The sequence below is a fragment of the Triticum dicoccoides genome, chromosome 6A, assembly GCF_002162155.2.
Source record: "Triticum dicoccoides isolate Atlit2015 ecotype Zavitan chromosome 6A, WEW_v2.0, whole genome shotgun sequence".
Lineage (NCBI taxonomy): Eukaryota > Viridiplantae > Streptophyta > Magnoliopsida > Poales > Poaceae > Triticum > Triticum dicoccoides.
In genome coordinates this window covers 542,466,419-542,489,147 of record NC_041390.1, presented here as the reverse complement: position 1 = coordinate 542,489,147, position 22,729 = coordinate 542,466,419, and positions in this window count along the sequence as shown.

Below are 22,729 nucleotides of genomic sequence, written 5' to 3'. Positions count from 1 at the left end.
CATGTATACGAACAATGTGTTACAAAAAATAGAAATGTGTGTGAAACAATTTAATCATGTATTTAAAAAAGTTAATCAAGGATTTGAAAAAAAAGTTGAACAAGTGTTTGAAAAATGTTGAGCAAGCATTTGGAAAATGTTAGATGTGTATAAAAAATGTTGACTATGTACTTAAAAATGATGAAACAAATTTGATCATGTATATAAAAATTATTGATCAAGCATTTGCAAAAATGTTGAACAGGTGCTTGAAAATGTTAAATGTGTATAGAAAAATATTGACCTTGTATTAAAAATATATGATCATGTATATACAAAAATGTTAATCAAGCATTTGTAAAACATTGAACAAGTATACAAAAAAATATAATTAAGCATTTGAAAAATGTTAAATGTGTATAAAAAAATGTTGACTATGTATTAAAAAGTGATCAATTTTTTTACGATGTATATAATTTTTTTAACCAATCATCAGAAAAAATGTTGAAAAATTATTTGAAAAATGTTTATCAATCATTTCAAAATATATTTTTTTATAGAAAAACGTTGAACATGTATCTAAAAATTGATAAAATATATTATAAGCTGTATAAAGAGTGATAGTTAAGCATTTGAAAATATGTTGAATAAATATTTGTACAATGTTTATCAAGCATTTAGGAAATGTTAAATGTGTATAGAAAAATGTTGACAATGTGTTCAATCGTTAATATTGCATTTAGAAAAGGTTAATCAAGCGTTTTAAAAATATTAAAATTTGCATAGAAAAAACTGTTAATCTTGTATTTGTAAAATGTTGATCAATAATTTAACGTTTTTTTAAAATGTATAAAAAACGTTAAACTTGTATTAGAAAAGTTAAACGTGTATTAAAAATTTCTTTTAACATATACAAAAATTGTGGAATGAAATAGAAAGAAAGAGAGAAAACCAAAAAAGAAACAAGATAAAACAAATAAAAAACCGAAAAGTAAAACCAAAGAAATAAATATAGAAACATTAAAAAAGAACGAGAGGAAAACAAAAAACCGGAGAAGAAAAGAGAAAAAGAAAGGAAAGAAACTGAAAAAAAGCATTGAAAACCAAGAAACATATGAAAAAAATATTGGACAAACAAAAGAGAGAAGAAGAAATAAAATAAACGAAAAAAAGAGAAAACAGAAGAAATGTTGCGAAAGCATTTGGAAAATGTCAAATGTGTATAGAAAAATATTGACTACGTATTTAAAAATGAAAAAAAAAATGGATCACGTATATAAAAAATGTTAATCAAACATCTGAAAAAAAAATTGAACAAGTATTTGAAAAGTGTTAAATGTTCATAGAAAAACTGTTGACTATGTATTAAAAAATTTATGAAAACAATTTGATCATGTATATAAAAATGTTAATGAAGCATTTTTTAAATCTTGAACAAATATATGAAAAAATAATCAAGTTTTTAAAAACTATTAAATGTGTATTGAATTTTTTTGACAATGTATTAAAAAATGTGGAATTGTTTTTATCATGTATATAAAAAATTTGACCAAGCATCAGAAAAATTGTTGAAAAATTATTGAAAAAAATGTAATTTTGTATAGAAAAAATGCTGACCCTGTATTTAGAAATTGATAAAAAAAATATAACTTGTATAAAAACTGGTAATCAAGCATTTGAAAAATATGTTGAATAAGTATTTATAAAATGTTAATCAAGCATTTAGGAAATGTTAAATGTGTATAGAAAAAATGTTGACCATATGTTCAATAAAAGTTAATATTGCATTTAAACAAAATTAGTCAAGCATTTAAAAAATATTCAAATGTGCATGGAAAAATTGTTGATCTTGTATTTGAAAAATGATGATCAAGCACTTAATGTTTTTAAATATTTATATAAAAATGTTGACCATGTATTAAAAATGTAAAACACTATAAAAAAGTTAAAACATATATTAGAAAATTGTTGTTAACATATACAAAAATGTAGACTGAAAACAGAAGAAAACCAAAAAATGAAAACCGAAAAACAAGCAAGGTAAACCAAAGAATAAAATAGAAAAGGAACAAAAAAAGAATGAAAGCAAAACAAAAAACCGGAGAGGAAAAGAGAAAAAGAAACAAAATAAAAAGAAAAGGCATTGAAAACCAAGCAACAAATGAAAAAAGAAAAAAAACAAGAAAAAAACGAATAAAACAGAAGAAAATGGAGAAAAGAACAGAAAAAAAGTAGAAAACCAGTGAGAAAACAGTTCTTTTCCTTCTACTCCCTTCATTTCTAAATATAAGTCTTTCCAAAGATTTCAATATGGACTATATACAGATATATATATATAGACATAGTTTAAAGTGTAGATTCACTCATTTTATTTTATGTGTAGTTTACATTAGAATCTCTAGAAAGATTTATATTTAAAAACAGAGGGACAAATAGGTTGCCCCAAGTAGGTTAACAGGAATTGGATTTGTCCCAGTGGCTATTAATGCAACGAAGCAACCTCGAGCTCCCATCCCCACGCGCTCCCCTTTTTACTCAGCTTTTCGAAAGAATATTGCTAGTAATGAGTTGGCCCGATCACAGTGAACGATTCAGCGAGAGATCGCTACTCACTGAATGGGAGACATAGCTCGCGCTATTCGAACCAAGTCCTCGCGCGCAATTTTTTGTGCTTTAAAATAGAAAAAAAATTGAATATGGGCCGGCCTATCGTGGAGAAGAGGATGTGCGCCCGGTTGCGGAAATTAAGAAGAGTACTTTTAAAGGCAGAGCTTCTAATGATGATGATGATAGGTTAGTCTAGTTTTCTAGTTCGTTGGATCAAGCGTGACATGTCTGATTTGTCGAACCACATGATTCATTTTGTATCCCACATCATGTGATATTTAATCAATAAAGCTTGATTTTAGCCTTAAAAAAAGAAACGAGTGCTTAAGAGCATCTACAATCGGATATGACAAATATGGCCCCTAAACGCCGCGCGTCCATGGGTAGTGATCTGGCACTCCTCAAATCAATACAACAACATCCGGACATACTAGATTTTCGAATCCATATAAAAGCATGCAAACTTAAAAACCTATGTACTACGTACCTATTCCTCGTCGAAGATGTTGACAATCTCCGTGTCCGACCCCGGTACATGGACGGCAGATGCAGCTCCGGCGCCTCTTGCTGCTCCACTCCAGCCTCCTTCTCCTATATCTCTGTGTCGAGTTCGGCGAAGAGTGCGTCGGACGCCGCCTGCTCCTGCCAGAGGAACTAGCGCTTGGCCTTCACACAAGCCTCATCCTGGATGAACTCCAGGATGGCCTGCTGCTCCGCCATCTCCGCGATTTGGGCGACGGCGAACTATGCCTCTGCCTCCGCCATGGTGAACCCCCCGGAGCAGCCTGCTTCGCCTCCTCCTCCTCCGGACCCGCCACCTCCATCGACTCCGACAGCGGCTCTCCCTCCCCCTCCTCATCCTTCTCCCCTCCTTCGGCTGCTCCTCCTCCTTCTCCAGCTCCGGCAGCGGTTCTCCCTCCTCCTCCTCCTCTAGCTCCGGCGAGTCTGGAGGCATCCCGGCAACGATGCGGGCGGTGCGTGCCTGGACCTCCTCCGCGATATGCCTCCTGTTCTCCAGCGTGAACATAGCGTACGTGGTGATCAGGCCCCAGACCATGGCGATGCCGAAGAGCGTGGGAGAGCAGGGGAGAGAAGGCGGACGGGCTCGGATGGCGGCGCAGAGAGGAAGGGGGTGGATGCGCTAGGGTTGGGGGACGTCGACCGGCTTTAGCCTCGGGTCACGAGTCGGAGCGGCACCATGCGGCGTTCACGCAACCACAGAGGAGGCATCCGTCGGACCGTCGTGTTTCTGGGCGTTTTCGCGTGGGACCCCATCATCAGTCCTACATGGCACGCGCCCCATATCCGTCCCATATTTGGACTAGATATGAAGGGTGTCAGTTAGTCCGGACGTTTAAGACCCGTTTGAGGCGCCCGTCTACGTCACATTTTCATGAACGGTCGGTGACCAGCGGACCGCTCGGACGTTTGATGCCAGTTTGGGGCACCGAGCTGTAGATGCACTAATGCGTCGTTTAGGAATTGCCCCTCGCCGTCCTGACCCCCTGTGAGAGCCCGCCTTAATAGGGATGATATACTACTCATATCAACAAGTAATTCCTTCTTTTCTGGGAGCCCATTCGAAAAGAACTCCAAAGTTAAGCGTGCTTGGTTTGGAGTAATTCCAGGATGGATGACCGATCGGAAAGTTGATCCCAGGTACACACGAGTGAGGACTAAGTGTGTAGAAAAGACTAATGTTAATCTATGGGGACAGTCTTGATCCCAAACATAATAGGGCGTTAGAGCATCTACAGTCGGGTGCCCTATGTCCGTCTCATACGCCCGGGCAGGCCGTCGGGTCACTAACCAGTCACGAAATACTGACCCAACTGGAACTCTCAAACGGGCCTCAAATGCACGGGCTGACCAGCACCCCTCATACACCAGCACCGCACATCAGTCAGGCCCACCGCTAGCCCACCCCGATCCTACAAAAAAACCCGTCCGGCAGAAACCCTAGATCACTCCGCTCCCCCTCCCCTTCCTGACACTCCCATTTCCCCAATCTGCCAAATCCCTAGCGCCGACGAGCATGTCCAGCACCGGTAGCCACTCCGATGGTAGATCCGAAGACGAGGAGGAGTTGGTACTCCGTATCGCACTCGAGCACTTGCGGGTCGATATGGGCAGTAGCTCCAGATCCGGTGCGACGCCCTCTGTCGCTCGTTACGCCAGCGCTGATGCCGGGGCTGACCCTTCCCGCCTCGCACGCGGATGTGCGAGGCCTGCCAGATCTGCTCCTCCCGCCCGACGGCCTCCTCCATCTCTGGCCGCTCAGCTGACGCCGTGGATACGAACTCCGGAGTCGGAGGCACGAGCTGACCGCCACAAGAGGCAGAGGGCTAGGGAGATGGCTGGCGGGTCTGCGCAGTCCGCCTGCTAACGCCGGGTGCCCGACGAGGAGGACCGTCTCTTCGAGTGGGCGTGCCGCCGGTCACTGCCTGAGGCGAAGATGAAGGCCCGATGACTCCGGAGGCTCAACGATAAGCAGCTCCAGCTCACCATTGAGCAATCCGAGTGGGAGGCGGCGGAGGCAACAAGGGTGGCCAAGCTCAAGCGCCAGCAAGACCACGTCGTCCGGCGCTTGCAAGGCTTCATCGTCATCTCCGATTCCTCCTCCTCCGACGGGTCTAACGGCTTCGACATGGACCCACCTCTTGTCGCGAACTCCCACAGTTGTGCTGGCGACTGAAAAGGTAATGGGCCGGCGAGGAAGTGGTGAAGATCCGTCTTTATTTCAAGTTTTTAGTTATAGTTTGAACTCGTCCGCCGTATTATGTATATTATGTGAATTTTGGCTATCTTTCAATGATCCGACTGTGATTTTTTGATGAACCGATTATGCATTTGTATGTTCTCTCATGATCTACGTAGTGTTTATCAACACTGCATGGTTTAGTATGAAAATAGGGGACGGAATATGAGATATGTAGGTGTGGAGACGAGGATATAGAAAGTGCCCGCGGACACGTCTGCGGGTGATTGAGGGGTTGGATTTGCTGAGAGCAACTCCCACGGGGCGACCCATTTCGTCCATCTGCGTCCGTTTGGATTGGCGCGGACAAAAGTGGATGCCCAACGCGCCGACCCAAACGCAAATCGTGTCCGCCTGACGTTCGCACCGACCCATTTCCGGCCTAAAATTACGCCTGAAATGCGTCAGCACCGACGCGCCGCGCGTCTCCTTGGCGTCCGCCGCGCCACCACCTGTAGGCCACCCAACCGCCACCCGTCGTCTTTTTTATGATGACCACCGACAATGGGCCCACTAGTCAGCCAGTGGAAGCGTCCTTTTTTAAGCACGCGTGCAGCGGGGGCCGGCCTCATCCACTTCTCCCGTCCACATCTGGCCCCCACCACTCTCTTTGCTTCCTCACCGGTGACATCAAACCCTAGCGCGTCATGGGCCTGTTCGGCAGCAGCAATGGTAAGGGAAAGGGCACCCACGGCGCCTCGTCCTCCCGTACTCCCCTCCCCCTCCTCCTCCGGCGCCGGCGCGTTTCCGCCCTGGTCACCGACGCCTGGACATCCCGGTGCACCAAGCGCGGTGGCACTGGGAGTACAGGCAGCCGTTGTCGTACCCCGACATCACGCTGCCGCACCATTGGCACCTGGATCCGCAGCAGATCCTGGTGTCGGCGGTTCCGTGGAGCCAGCGGGCGCACGATGAGGAGGTACGTAGGCACCACGCGCAGCTCATGCCGGAGCAGCGTCGGCTGCCCGAGTACGCCGCCGACTCTCCCAACTGGAAGGCTTGGTTCGCCCTCGAACACGAGGAGCAACGACGTTCGGGTGTCGCCACCATCCCACCGCCGCCCCCGCAGGTAGAGCCGGAGGACATGGAGGCGGAGGCGGAGTACCAAGCCACCCTCGAGGAGGCCCTGCATCATGCGCTGGCGGCTAGCCGCCTCGAGGAGGATGTGCACTGGGATGGGCTGGAGCAAGACCTTGCCCTGTCGGCGGTGGGGGACTCCGTCCACACCCCGCTATTCGTGCCGCCACCACCACCATCGCCGCCCATCCAGCCCAAGCCGGAGCCGGAGCTGACACGGAAGCGCTCCCCGCCTCCACCCACTTGGCCGGAGGAGGCCTACTCATGGATGGGCCAGTACCATGAGCGCGCGTCCCGTCCACTTCGTCACGACGACGGTGCAGGAGGCGGCCCACCTCGAGTGCTGGAAGACGCACTGGCTCCGTTAGGAGCAGGCCGACAGCGAGGAGTAGATGCGCTACGAGGCCATGCTCCAACGCGACGTGGAGGCGCTCCGGCTTGAGGAGGAGCGTGCGCGGCTAGCCGCAATGCCGCCGCCCCAGCAGACACTGGAGGAGGCTGCCCTAGCAGCGTACCAGGCGGCGTCCGGCTGGGCTGGCGTTGCTCCTGTCTTCATAGACCTCACCGGTGATGGCGACGGCGGCGTCGAGGCCAAGGGCAAGGCCGACGACGCTAGGACAGCGTGCGGGGCGGCAGCAGGCGGGCGCAGACATTTTTTTATGTTTTAGTTAATGTTTAATTAGGTTTAAGTGGACTTTGGCCGGCGTTTGACCGGCCACTTATGTTTAATTATGTTTATTTTGTGCGAGCTGTTTTTTCTTTTACGCCGGCACATTTGGGTCAGTCTCCCGTTGGACGGTCAAGCCGACCCATTACAGAATGCGGGCGCGCACGTCTGCCTGACCGACCCAAATAGACGAAAAGCGGACAAAGCGTGCGTCCGTTTGGGTCGCCCCGTTGAAGTCGCTGTGAGTCCGACTCTTATGCTCGTACACCCTAGCACAAAATTATTGTTTTGACCTTTTTTCCTAACTTAATCAAGAATTGACCCGGTTTGCAAAAGAAATTCGAATCTGACCTTTTCTGGTGACGCCAACATCCCTGGCGTTTGGCTTGCACGGGAGACGTCAGGAATGATGGTGTTTGGGCCTGGCCCACACTTGCCATAGAACTTGGCGTTTACTGAGTTTGGATGTAGATGGTCTTACGCCCCACGCGCATGACCGGATCGAAGGAGAGTAGTACTGTAGAGAAAGGGAAACGTTTCGATCCGGTGCACCGGTCGAACTTTCCGCCGGACTCGCGCGCCACGTTGGCTCTCGTGACTCGGAAACAAACCACCCCACGCGAGACACATGTATATGGTGGGTCCCGCACGACTTTTCCTCCTTTTCTTCTACCTCCAGCCCATCACGGCCCTGCACTCCACACCTGCCGCACGCTGGGCGCATCCTCCAGAAACTCTCTCACCGGCGGCGAGTGCTCGCGTGCGACGACGCCCAACGCCGCCTCTCCTTCATGGTCGGCGAGCCCCTCTCCTATCCTCCTCCCCAATTTGTATCCCCGGCTCCCCGCTAGCTTCACACGGCCATGGCCGTCTGCAACTTTCGGATCTCAGCCATGGCCTCCGCCCCACTACATCTCCGAGTCGCCGCCGATGAAGCTATGGGAACTATCAGGGCGCAGCAACCAGAGCTGCAAGCCTGCAACCACGGGCACACGCTGGACGGCGAGGATGGGGCGGCGCTGGTCCTAGCAAATCTAACGTCGCGGTTTTTTGCTACATGCTTCAACCGGCATAACATTTTGCTACAACTGGCATAGCATTTTGCTACAACCACGTCACGTTTTGCTACAACACACAGCCAGCGTCGCATTTTTGCTACAAGTGTTGCAACCGTTACCTAGAATATCTTCAACACCTGTTGAAAAAAGCTTCAACCATAGATACAGAAAAACTTCAATGGCACTGCATAACAAGGAAAAGCTGCAACCGTAGTGAATTTTTGCTACTACCGGCGAAGTTTTTTGCTACATCGATCAAGGCGGAGCTGCGACCTCGCGATGACGGCAATGGCGATTTGCTGCAACCATAATAGGTTTTTGTTACTATCGTCGAAGGTTTTTGCTACAACCGCTGCGACCCCGCGACAATGGCGACGACGTTTTCTCCTGCAACCGTAGTTGTTTTTTGCTACTACCGGTGAAGTTTTTTGTTACATCCGTTCAAACGGCGCTGATTAACTGGCGGCCGTCGTCGATGCAATCCCCTGCAGCCAGCATCCACGGCGTGGGCGGCGGCGGAGCTACAACCATCGCCGTCGAGAGCTGCAGCTGCAGGTAGAGTGGTTGCATGGGTCGAGGCGACGACAAGGACGGCCGGGATGGTGGGGACCGACGACGAGGACGGCCGACGAGGACGGGGACCGGCAATGAGGAAGGCCGGCGAGGGGTGGGGCCCGGCGACGAGGATGGCCACCGAAGGGGGCAGGAGGCGCCGCACCGCGCTCCCCGAGCGAGAGATGCAGATCTAGCCTGACCACGCGAGGAAGAAGCTGTTGGAGTTTTTTTTTTTTTTTGACCAGATCCAAAGGCTGTGCAGCTCACGTCCAATGGTTGGGGCTCAACAGGCCGAACGATTCGGCCGTCGCACCGGCGCCTATTGGTGCCCGTAGAGAAAGCGGTGGGCGGTACCGCGCCGCAATCCGGTGAATCTGAATCCGGCCATTATACGTACGAGGGCCCCGGCGCCGTCAGGCAAGTTGGACTCTGCGACTGTCGGTTCAGTCCAATAAACCAGTCGTACGATGGCCGTGCTACGCATAACGTGCAGTGTTTTGTATCCAATCGGATGCATGGATCAAGATTCAAGACGCAAGTGTATGGATAGTACTACAACGCTGATGCTTTGCTTCTTTTCTGTATCTTCGTGCAGTAGTTGCATCGCGTAAATGCGAGATTTTTCGTTGAAGGATGTAACTAAACCTCGGAGTAGGTGGCTAGCTGACTGGCTGTCCGCGGTCCGATTTTCTTTTACAACGCACCACCCCCGTCGCATCAACGTCCGGTACCAGGCTACCAGCAAGTCCCAAGAGACTCCCGAAGTCCAGAGATGGTTCCAAAGGAAAAAAGCAAGAGGACAAAACGTCACACATTGAAACGACTCTGTGATTAGACAAGACTGCACGCAAGTCAAGGGCAGTGGTAGCGATCGGCCAGCGTAAGTTTACATGAAAGCGCTTGCTTGCTGCTGGCAAGAGCAAGACCGACGACTCGAGAATTTGAATACTCCTTCCGTTCCAAAATATAGCGCGTCCTCGGTTTCCGTGCTTCAACTTTGACCATTAATTTAATCAACAAGACCGACTGCGGCGGGCGAAAAAATTATACCAATGAATTCGTATTCAAAAAAAGTTTTTAATTATATAATTTTTGATCCCGCCGCAGTCGGTCTCGTGGGTTAAATTTATGGTCAAAGTTGAATCTCGAAAAGCGTGGGCGCGCTATATTTTGGAACGGAGGGAGTATCAAACAATCGACGATACTCCTACCGTCCGTATTAGCTCGGATGAAGGTGTTTTGTACATTAAAGTTGCTTAGAAAGACGAGATGAGTTCAAATACCCATTCCGTTCATCCGTCACGTGCCTCTAACATAGCGAACAAGCAACGGTCCTTCTTTATTTCATCTGTCCGAAAATGCTTAACACTGAGAAAACATTCCTGGATATTTTCCCCGTTCATCGCGTTAAAACACCCCGAGCATCGCTTATCGTCTCGTCCTGCTTAGTGATGCATCTGTGTGCTTTGTATTTACTGTTTCTTTCCCTCTTCTCTCCGGTAGACCCCGAGACCGATGATGCCCCTGTGATCGACTACGTCACCGACGACACTTCTTCCTTTTCAGAAGAGCTTCCACGCAAGCAAACCTCCCCTTGATCATTCCGATATCGCTCATTCCTTTCTCTCTTATGCTTGCATTAGAACTACTACTGCTTTTTGTATGATCATACTCTAATGCATAGTTTGTTTTTGTTACCTGCTTTCATACCTTACCTATTTATCCTAAACTGCTTAGTATAAGTTGGTTAGAGATCCATCAGTGACCCCCACCTTGTCCCAGTTGTCGGGCTTTATATTCGATGACTCGATCAACGTGATCGACGTCCAGGCCCCGACACTGCACCTCACCCCCCTTAGTTGTACGACTCTGCAGAGTTATTATCGAGTGCCGAGAGTGATACCTCGTCAGCACTTCTGATGTTAACTCTGTAGTGTAGCTATTCGGTCATGGTCATCGAGGATAATTCCTCCTTCACCACTCTCGATAACGACTTTGTCGTGCAACCCCTCAAGTGTGGGCCAACGAGGATGATTCCTCCAAGTCCACCTTGATGGTTACATCGAGTGGGAATCCATCGAGGACGATTCCTCAGGTTTCCCCCTTGCTGTTTCACGCACACAGTTACTTTGACTTACCACAGAACCATGATGGCATCGGGTCGGCCCCGAGGGGTACCCGTGAGTGATGTGAAGTCGGGTTTACCTAGAGGGTACCCGAGAGATAATTACATGGCACGGCCGGGCATTCTTAGCCCTTGCCGTAAGTCCACGAGACGGGGCGACGGGGTCACATGATCGTGAGTCTCTGCTCGTTACCGCGCACTACCAAGACACTAACAGTTTGAATATTTGATCCGAGTAGGCCTCTGGCCTTTTTCACACTGACCACCACGCGGGAATAAATATGGGCACTCTGCGTCACACGTTTCTCCTGAAAGCTCTTCAGACACCACAGTTGAGCGACACGCGCCCGGGTGGTCCGCATAAGCATCGGCCTTTTATAAGGAGGTAGCCAGGACTGATCTTGGTCGTCCTCGCAATGCGCAGGATTGCAAAGGACGATTGGCCCATGACCGCTTCGCATTTAGGATTTAGACCGGCGTGTGACCTCTCTATTGAGACTAGGTAGGACTATGACGTGTTGATCGACCGAGGCCGGTCATGACCTGATGGTGTGTCCAGCCGGAGTTCATCGAGTGTGTTGGGTAAGTTTGTGCACCCCTGCAGGGAAGATTGATCTATTCGAATAGCCGGGTCCAGGGTAACAGATGCTCGGAGTTGTATCCCGATCAATACATCTAGAACTGAATGCTGGGGCATGAGAAATGGATATGATGGCTCCGGGATCGCTTTCTCGCATGGACTCGAGAAAGGATCTCTGGGCGCTAATGATACACCATACTTGCTAAATATAATATGATATTCTTTACTCTTCTAAATGTTGCAAGATGCTTGAAGATGCTAGTCTTCGATAGGCTAGACTTCCCCCCTTCTCTTCTGGCATTCTGCAGTTCGGTCCACTGATACAACCCATTTCATTGAAATCGACGCATATGTAGTGTAGATCCTTGTTTGCGAGTACTTTGGATGAGTAGTCACAGTTGCTTTGATCCCTCTTTTCCCCCGTTTCCATTCTTTCCGGATGTCGCAACCAGATGGTGAAGCCCAGGAACCATACGCCACCGTTGACGACGACTACTACTACCATGAGGGTGCTTACTACTACGTGAAGGCCGCCGACGACCAGGAGTAGTTAGGAGGCTCTCAGGCAGGAGGCCTTGCCTTTTCGATCATGTTACTTTTGTGCTAGCCTTCTTAAGGCAACCTTGTTTAACTTATGTATGTACTCAGATATTGTTACTTCCGCTGACTCGTTTGTATTCGAGCTTATGCATTCGAGCCCTCGAGGCACCCTGGCTTGTAATATAAAGTTTGTACGGTTTTAATTTGTGTCTAGAGTTGTGTTGTGATATCGTCCCGTAAGTCCCTGATCTTGATCGTACACATTTGCCTGTATGATTAGTGTACGATTGAATCGGGGGCGTCACAGCGTGCTTGGCTTGAAGTAATTCCAGGATGGATAACCGACCGGGAAGTTAGTCCCGAGTACGCACGAGTGAGGACAAAGTGCGTAGAAAAGACTAGTGTTAATTGATAACCCACAAGTATAGGGGATCGCAATAGTTTTTGAGGGTAGAGTATTCAACCCAAATTTATTGATTCGGCACAAGGGGAGCCAAAGAATATTCTCAAGTATTAGCAGCTGAGTTGTCAATTCAACCACACCTGGAAACTTAATATCTGCAGAAAAGTATTTAGTAGTAAAGTAATATGATAGTAGTGGTAACGGTAGCAAAAGGTAATGATGGCAAAAGTAATGTTTTTGGTATTTTGTAGTGATGATAGCAATAGCAACAAAAAAGTAAATAAGCGAAGAACAATATATGGAAAGCTCGTAGGCAATGGATCGGTGATGGAGAATTATGCCGGATGCGGTTCATCATGTAACAATCATAACATAGGGTGACACAGAACTAGCTCCAATTCATCAATGTAATGTAGGCATGTATTCTGAATATAGTCATACGTGCTTATGGAAAAAAACTTGCATGACATCTTTTGTCCTACCCTCCCGTGGCAGCGGGGTCCTAATGAAAACTAAGGGATATTAAGGCCTCCTTTTAATAGAGTACCGGACCAAAGAATTAACACATAGTGAATAGATGAACTCCTCGAATTACGGTCATCACCGGGAGTGGTCCCAATTATTGTCACTTCAGGGTTGCCGGATCATAACACATAGTAGGTGACTATAGACTTGCAAGATAGGATCAAGAACTCTCATATATTGATGAAAACATAATAGGTTCAGATCTGAAATCATGGCACTCGGGTCCTAGTGACAAGCATTAAGCATAGCAAAGTCATAGCAACATCAATCTCAGAATATAGTGGATACTAGGGATCAAACCCTAACAAAACTAACTCAATTACATGATAGATCTCATCCAACCCATCACCGTCCAGCAAGCTTACGATGGAATTACTCACGCACGGCGGTGAGCATCATGAAATTGGTGATGAAGGATGGTTGATGATGACGATGGCGACGGATTCCCCTCTCCGGAGCCCCGAATGGACTCCAGATCAGCCCTCCCGAGAGGTTTTAGGGCTTGTCGGCGGCTCCGTATCGTAAAATGCGATGAATCCTTCTCTCTGATTTTTCTCTCTCCGAAACAAAATATATAGAGTTGGAGTTGAGGTCGGGGGAGCTCCAGGGGGCCCACGAGGTAGGGGGCGCGCCCTAGGGGGGTAGGCGCGCCCCCCACCCTCGTGGACAGGTGGTGGGCCCCCTGGTCTTCATCTTTTGCAAGGATTTTTTATTATTTCCGAATAGATGTTCCGTGAAGTTTCAGAACATTTCGAGAACTTTTGTTTCTACACATAAATAACACCATAGCAATTCTGCTGAAAACAACGTCAGTCCGGGCTAGTTCCATTCAAATCATGCAAGTTAGAGTCCAAAACAAGGGCAAAAGTGTTTGGAAAAGTAGATACGGCGGAGACGTATCAACTCCCCCAAGCTTAAACCTTTGCTTGTCCTCAAGCAATTCAGTTGACAAACTGAAAGTGATAAAGAAAAACTTTTACAAACTCTGTTTGCTCTTGTTGTTGTAAATATGTAAAGCCAGCATTCAAGTTTCTAACAAAGATTATGACTAACCACATTCACAATAACGCTTATGTCTCAAGTTTACTCATATCAATGGCATAATCAACTAACGAGCAATAATAATAAATCTCGGATGACAACACTTTCTTAAAACAATCATAATATGATATAACAAGATGGTATCTCGCTAGCCCTTTCTGAGACCGCAAAACATAAATATAGAGCACCTTTAAAGATCAAGGACTGACTAGACATTGTAATTCATGATAAAAGAGATCCAGTCAAGTCATACTCAATGTAAACTAACAGTAATGAATGCAAATGACAGCGGTGCTCTCCAACTGGTGCTTTTTAATAAGAAGATGATGACTCAACATGAAAGTAAATAGATAGGCCCTTCGTAGAGGGAAGCAGGAATTTGTTGAGGTGCCAGAGCTCGGTTTTGAAATAGAGATGAATAATATTTTGAGCGGTATACTTTCATTGTTAACATAACAACCAAAAGATGGCAATATCTTCCATGCTACACACATTATAGGCGGTTCCCAAACAGAATGGTAAATTTATACTCCCCCTCCACCAACAAGCATCAATCCATGGCTTGCTTGAAACAACGAGTGCCTCTAACTAAAAAGAGTCCCAGGGGGAGTTTTGTTTGCAATTATTTTGATTTGATTTGCATAAAGCATGGGACTAGGCATCCCGGTGACCAGCCACTTTCTCGTGAGTGAGGAGCGGAGTCCACTCCTCTTAAGAATAACCCGCCTAACATGGAAGATACGGACAACCCTAGTTGATACATGAGCTATTCGAGCATACAAAACAGGATATTTATTTGAAGGTTTAGAGTTTGGCACATACAAATTTACTTGGAACGGCAGGTAGATACCGTATATAGGTAGGTATGGTGGACCCATATGGAATAACTTTGGGATTTATAGAGTTGGATGCACAAGCAGTATTCCCGCTTAGTACAGGTGAAGGCTAGCAAAAGACTGGGAAGCGACCAGCTAGAGAGCGACAACAGTCTTGAACATGCATTAAAATTAATCAACACCGAATGCAAGCATGAGTAGGATATAATCCACCATGAACATAAATATCGTGAAGACTATGTTGATTTTGTTTCAACTACATGCGTGAACATGCGCCAAGTCAAGTCACTTAAATCATTCAGAGGAGGATACCACCCTATCATACCACATCACAACCATTTTAATAGCATGTTGGCACGCAAGATAAACCATTATAAGCTCCTAGCTAATCAAGCATGGCACAAGAAACTATGATCTCTAGTTGTCATTGCAAACATATTTATTCATAATAGGCTGAATCAGAAACGATAAACTAATTATATTTACAAAAATAAGAGAAGTCGAGTTCATACCAGTTTTTCTCATCTCAGTCAGTCCATCATATATCGTCATAATTGCCTTTCACTTACACGACCGAATAGTGTGAATAATAATAATAGTGCACGTGCATTGGACTAAGCTGGAATCTGCAAGCATTCAATAAACAGGAGAAGACAAGGCAATATGAGCTCTTTTGTCAGATCAACAATAATGCAAGCTACTTCAACAATTTAATTATGGTCTTCTCCTATCGACCCCCAAAGAAAAGAAATAAAACTATTTACACGGGAAAGCTCCCAACAAGCAAAAGAAGAACATGAAATCTTTTTGGGTTTTTTAATTACTACTACAAGCATGGAAAGTAAACTAATTAAAAGCTACAATTATTTTTTTTGGTTTTTCTTAAGGTTTATCAAACACACAAGAAGAGAGTATAAAAAGGAAAATAAATTAGCATGGATGATACAATGAAAAAGTATGAGCACTGACATCTAGCAGTGAGTGTGTAAACATAAATGTAATGTCGGTGAGAAATACGTACTCCCCCAAGCTTAGGCTTTTAGCCTAAGTTGGTCTATGGCCACGGTTCGCCCGGCGGATATCCATAATAATAGTTGGGGTCGTACTGAGATGAAGACGACTCTGATTGCCACTGGTTGGCAATCATCTCCGGATCCCAATGGTAATTAGACTGTCGTGGAGGATCAACTTGTGGTTCCGACTCTGGCTCTGTGGCTGATGTAGGGTTCCGGTAGGCGTGAATAGCCTCTAACGAAACAAGGTACTGCTGAAGATAAATCATACAAGGAAGGAGCAGGCAGGGTAATAGTCTCAGGATGATGTTTATGAAAGAACAATTTGTATTTAAGCTCCCCTTCCCTATTCTTAACAATAAAATCGTGTGCCACCATACTCTTATAATCTAAATAAACACGAGGCAACACTTTTTCTTCCTTCTCATAATGCCTAATAGGTATGTTAAAATGTGCAGCTAGGCGTGAAGCATAGATGCCTCCAAAGATGGGGCCCTTTGTACGGTTCGGACTTAACCGTTTAGCAATAATACCGCCCATACTAACAGAGTTATCACAGAATAAACAGTGGAACAAAATAATAATATCAGAAACACTAAGGTTTCCACTGTTTCCGCGACCAATTAAGCAATGACTAGCAAATATTGCAAAGTAGCGTAAAACAGGAAAATATATGCTAGTGATTCATGCATCAGAAACCTTCCTCGTTTCCCCTTTAGTGATGGTATCAATAAAACCATCCACATCGCCGCGATGTGGTTCCTCTATCGTGCCCTCGAAAGGGATCAAACAAACCCGACAAAAATCATAAAGTGACATCTCCTTATGCTCATCATATAAATAAAACTCCACCGTAGGTGGTGAGCTCCTAGCATGGAAATGAAAGTTTTGCACAAAGATATTAGTGAGTATGAGATATTGTGCGCGTTGGTCGTGGAGGAAGGCGGTGAGGCCTGCATTCTCAGCCAATTCATAAAAATCATCATAAATCCCGGCTGCTCTCAAGAAATCATCAGAAGGCCATTCACATGGCCGAACCTCCGTGGTGCGAGGCAGATTATATTTGGTCCTCTCTGCCTTTTCATTTTGCTTTTCTTTCTAGCTTCGGCTTGATGAGCCCCTCAAGAATCTCTTCATTATTTTCAAGGAACAATCTCCCCAAGCAGTTTTGTGAGAGGTGCTTTGAGCAAGGAGATCGAAAATCGCAGCAAAATGAGCTAGAACTCATGCTTGAGCTGGATATTGGTGTTTTTGGGAGGAAGAAGAAGTGTGTGGGTGCAGGAATAAGTGGAGGGGGGCCACCATGGGCCAACGAGGCAGGGGGCGCGCCAAGGGGGGTAGGGCGCGCCCCTGACCCTTGTGGCCAGGTGCCAGCTCCTCCTGCTGTGTTCTCAGTGCCAAATATTCTCAAATATTTCAGAAAAAATCATATTTAAATTTTAGGGCATTTGGAGAACTTTTATTTTCGGGGTATTTTTATATTGCACGGATAAATCAGATAACTGACAGAAAAATACTAATTTTATTTTATTTAGTATAAATAACAGAAAGTAAGAGGAGGGTACAGAAGGTTGTGCCTTCTAGTTTCATCCATCTCATGATCATCAAAAGGAATCCACTAACAAGGTTGATCAAGTCTTGTTAACGAACTCATTCCGAATAACATGGAACCGGAGAAATTTCGAATAACACTATGTTACCTCATCAGGGATATGCACATCCCCAATAATAAGAATATCATATTTCTACTTGACACTAGGAAGAGGAAATTCAAAACCTCCAAATATAATTGATGGAATTTTTCCAATAGAGTTGATACTATGAAGTTGAGATTGTTTTCTCGGAAAGTGTACCGTATGCTCATTACCATTAACATGAAAAGTGACATTGCCTTTAGTACAATCAATAACAGCCCCTACAATATTGAAAAAGGGTCTTCCAAGAATAATAGACATACTATCGTCCTCGGGAATATCAAGAATAACAAAGTCCGTTAAAATAGTAACGTTTGCAACCACAACAGGCACATCCTCACAAATACCGACAGGTATAGCAGTTGATTTATCATTCATTTGCAAATATATTTCAGTAGGTGTCAACTTATTCAAATCAAGTCTACGATATAAAGAGAGAGGCATAACACTAACACCAGCTCCAAGATCACATAAATCAGTTTTAATATAGTTTCTTTTAATGGAGCATGGTATAGTGGGTACTCCCGGATCTCCAAGGTTCTTTGGTATTCCACCCTTAAAAGTATAATTAGCAAGCATGGTGGAAATTTCAGCTTCCGGTATCTTTCTTTTATTTGTAACAATATCTTTCATATACTTAGTACAAGGATTCATTTTGAGCATATCAGTTAATCGCATACGCAAAAAGATAGGTCTAATCATTTTAGCAAAGCGCTCAAAATCCTCATCATCCTTTTTCTTGGATGGTTTGGGAGGAAAAGGCATGGGTTTCTGAACCCAAGGCTCTCTTTCCTTACCGTGTTTTCTAGCAACAAAGTCTTTCTTATCATAACGTTGATTCTTTGATTGTGGGTTATCAAGATCAACAGCAGGTTCAATTTCTATATCATTATCATTACTAGGTTGAGCATCATCATGAACAGTATCATTAACGTTATCACTAGTTTCAGGTTCATTACCAGATTGTGTTTCAGGATCTGAGATAGAAATATCATTTGGATTCTCAGGTGTTTCAGTAATAGGTTCACTAGAAGCATGCAAAGTCCTATCATTTTTCTTTTTCTTCCTATTAGAAGGACTAGGTGCATCCACATCATTTCTCTGAGAATGTTGCTCAATTCTCTTAGGGTGGCCTTCAGGATACAAAGGTTCCTGAGTCATTTTACCACCTCTAGTCATAACTCTAACATCATTATCATTATTCTTACTATACAATTCATTGAGCAAATCATTTTGAGCTTTAAGTACTTGTTCTACTTGAGTGGTAACCATAGAAGCATGTTTACTAATAAGTTTAAGTTCACCTTTGCAATTAGCCATATAATCACCCAAGTGTTCAAGCATATTTGAATTGTATTTCAATTGTCTACCAAAATAAGCATTGAAGTCTTCTTGATTAACCATAAATTTATCAAACTCATCTAAGCATGGGCTAGCAAACTTAGTAAGAGGGATTGCAGCTTTATCATATCTATAGAGAGAATTTACCTTTACTACCTGTGTCGGGTTATCAAGACCATGAGTTTCTTCAATAGGTAATGGATTAAGATCATATGTTTCTTCAACAGGCTGTAAATTAAGACCGTGTATTTCTTCAATAGGTGGAAAATTCTTAACATCTTCAGCTTTAATACCTTTTTCTTTCATAGATTTCTTTCCCTCTTGCATATCTTCAGGACTGAGAAATAGAATACCCCTTTTCTTTGGAGTTGGTTTAGGAATAGGCTCGGGAATTGGCTCAGGAAGTGTCCAATTATTTTCATTTGCCAACATATTATTCAATAGAATTTCAGCTTCATCCCGTGTTCTTTCCCTGAAAACAGAACCAACACAACTATCCAGGTAATTTCTGGAAGCATCAGTTAGTCCATTATAAAAGATATCAAGTATTTCATTTTTCTTGAGAGGATGATCAGGCAAAGCATTAAGTAACTTGAGAAGCCTCCCCCAAGCTTGTTTCTTATGAGCAGGGAAATATTTAGCAGAGAAGTAATAAATCATATCCTGGGGACTACGCACACAACCAGGATCAAGAGAATTAAACCATATCTTAGCATCACCCTTTAATGAGAACAGAAATATTTTAACGATATAAAAGTAACGAGTTCTCTTATCATTAGTGAACAGGGTGGCTATATCATTTAATTTAGTAAGATGTGCCATAATAGTTTTAGATTCATAGCCATGAAAAGGATCAGATTCAACCAAAGTAATTATATCAGGATCAACAGAGAATTCATAATCCTTATCAGTAACAAAGATAGGTGAAGTAGCAAAAGCAGGGTCAGGTTTCATTCTAGCATTAAGAGATTGCTGCTTCCATTTAGCTAATAACCTCTTGAGTTCGTATCTATCTTTGCAAGCTAAAATAGCTAAAGCAGCTTCTTTTTCAAAAACATAACCCTCAGGAATAACAGGTGATTCATATTCATTAGAGGGAGAGTCTTCATCATCACTTTCATCAATATTATCAGATTCAATATTTTCATTCTCTCTAACCCTAGCAAGTTGTTCATCAAGAAATTCACCAAGTGGCATAGTAGTATCAAGCGTAGAAGTAGTTTTATCATAAGTATCATGCATAGCAGAAGTGGCATCATCAATAACATGTGACATATCAGAACGAATAGCAGAAACAGGTTTAGGTGTCGCAAGCTTACTCAAAACAGAAGGTGAATCAAGTGCGGAGCTAGATGGCAGTTCCTTAACTCCCCTCGTAGTTGAGGGATAAATCTTGGTTTTTGGATCTCTCAAGTTTTTCATAATGATAATCAGATATAAATCCCAAGTGACTCAAAGAATAGAGCTATGCTCCCCGGCAACGGCGCCAGAAAATAGTCTTGATAACCCACAAGTATAGGGGATCGCAACAGTTTTCGAGGGTAGAGTATTCAACTCAAATTTATTGATTCGGCACAAGGGGAGCCAAAGACTATTCTCAAGTATTAGCAGCTGAGTTGTTAATTCAACCACACCTAGAAACTTAATATCTGCAGCAAAGTATTTAGTACCAAAGTAATATGATAGTAGTGGTAACGATAGCAAAAGGTAATGATGACAAAAGTAATGTTTTTTGGTATTTTGTAGTGATGATAGCAATAGCAATGGAAAAGTAAATAAGCGAAGAACAATATATGAAAAGCTCGTAGGCAATGGATCGGTGATGGAGATTTATGCCGGATGCGGTTCATCATGTAACAATCATAACATAGGGTGACACAGAACTAGCTCCAATTCATCAATGTAATGTAGGCATGTATTACGAATATAGTCATACGTGCTTATGGAAAAGAACTTGCATGACATCTTTTGTCCTACCCTCCCATGGCAGCGGGGTCCTAATGAAAACTAAGGGATATTAAGGCCTCCTTTCAATAGAGTACCGGACTAAAGCATTAACACATAGTGAATACATGAACTCCTCAAATTACGGTCATCACTGGGAGTGGTCCCGATTATTGTCACTTCGGGGTTGCCAGATCATAACACATAGTAGGTGACTATAGACTTGCAATATAGGATCAAGAACTCTCATATATTGATGAAAACATAATAGGTTCAGATCTGAAATCATGGCACTCGGGCCCTAGTGACAAGCATTAAGCATAGCAAAGTCATAGCAACATCAATCTCAGAACATAGTGGATACTAGGGATCAAACCCTAACAAAACTAACTCGATTACATGATAGATCTCATCCAACCCATCACCGTCCAGCAAGCCTACGATGGAATTACTCACGCACGGCGGTGAGCATCATGAAATTGGTGATGGAGGATGGTTGATGATGACAATGGCGACGGATTTCACTCTCCGAAGCCCCGAACAGACTCCAGATCAGCCCCCCCCCCGAGAGGTTTTAGGGCTTGGCGGCGGCTCCATATCATAAAACACGATGAATCCTTCTCTCTGATTTTTTTTCTCTCCGAAACAAAATATATAGAGTTGGAGTTGAGGTCGGGGGAGCTCCAGGGGGCCCACGAGGTAGGGGGCGCGCCCTAGGGGGGCAGGCGCGCCCCCACCCTCGTGGATAGGTGGTGGCCCCCTGGTCTTCATCTTTTGCAAGGATTTTTTATTATTTCTGGATAGATGTTCCGTGAAGTTTCAGGTCATTCCGAGAAATTTTGTTTCTGCACATAAATAACACCATAGCAATTCTGCTGAAAACAGTGTTAGTCCGGGTTAGTTCCATTCAAATCATGCAAGTTAGAGTCTAAAACAAGGGCAAAAGTGTTTCGAAAAGTAGATACGACGGAGATGTATCATTAATCTATGGGGATAGTCTTAATCCCAAATGTTATAGGGCGTTAGAGCATCTACAGCCGGGTGACCTATATCTGTCTCATATGCCCGGGCAGGCCGTCCGTTCACTGTCCGGTAACGAAATACCGGCCCAATCGAAACTCTCAAACGGGGCTCAAACGCCCGGGCTGACCGGCACCCGTCATATCCGTCCCAAATGTAGGGCAGATATGAGGCGGTCCGGGCACACGCGGGCGCGCCCACCACATCAGCCCGACCCACAGCTAGCCCACCCCAATCCCACAATAAAACTCGCCCGACAGAAACCCTAGCTCACTCCGCTCCCCCTCCCCTTCCCGCCGCTGCTATTTCCACGATCTGCCAAATCCCTAGCACCGGCGAGCATGTCCAGCACTGGCAGCCTCTCCAACGGCAGATCCGGAGGCCAGGAGGAGTTGGCGCTCCGTATCGCGCTCGAGCGCTCGCGGGTCGATACGGGCGGCAGCTCCGGGTTTGGTGCGATGCCCCCTGTGGCCCATCACGCCAGCGCCGATGCTAGCGCCGGCCCTTCCCGCCCTGCGTGCGGATCTGCGAGGCCTGCCACATCTGCTCCTCCTACCCGACGGCCTCCTCCACCTCCGGCCGCTCAGCCGATGCCGCGAATGCGAACTTCGAAGTTGGAGGCACGAGCTGCCCGCCGCGAGAGGCAGAGGGCTAGGGAAATGGCTGGCGAGTCCGACGGGTCTGCGCAGTTCGCCTACCAACGCCGGGTGCCCGACGAGGAGGACCGTCTCTTCGAGTGGGCGTGTCGCCGGTCACTAACTGAGGCGGAGACGAAGGCCCGACGGCTCCGGAGGCTCAACGCTAAGCAGCCTCGGCTCGCCATTGAGCAATCCGAGCAGGAGGCGGCGGAGGCAGCGATGGAGGCGGTGAGGGTGGCCAAGCTCAAGCGCCGGCAAGACCACGTCGTCCGATGCTTGCAAGGCTTCATCGTCATCTCCAATTCCGCCTCCTCCGACGGGTCCGACG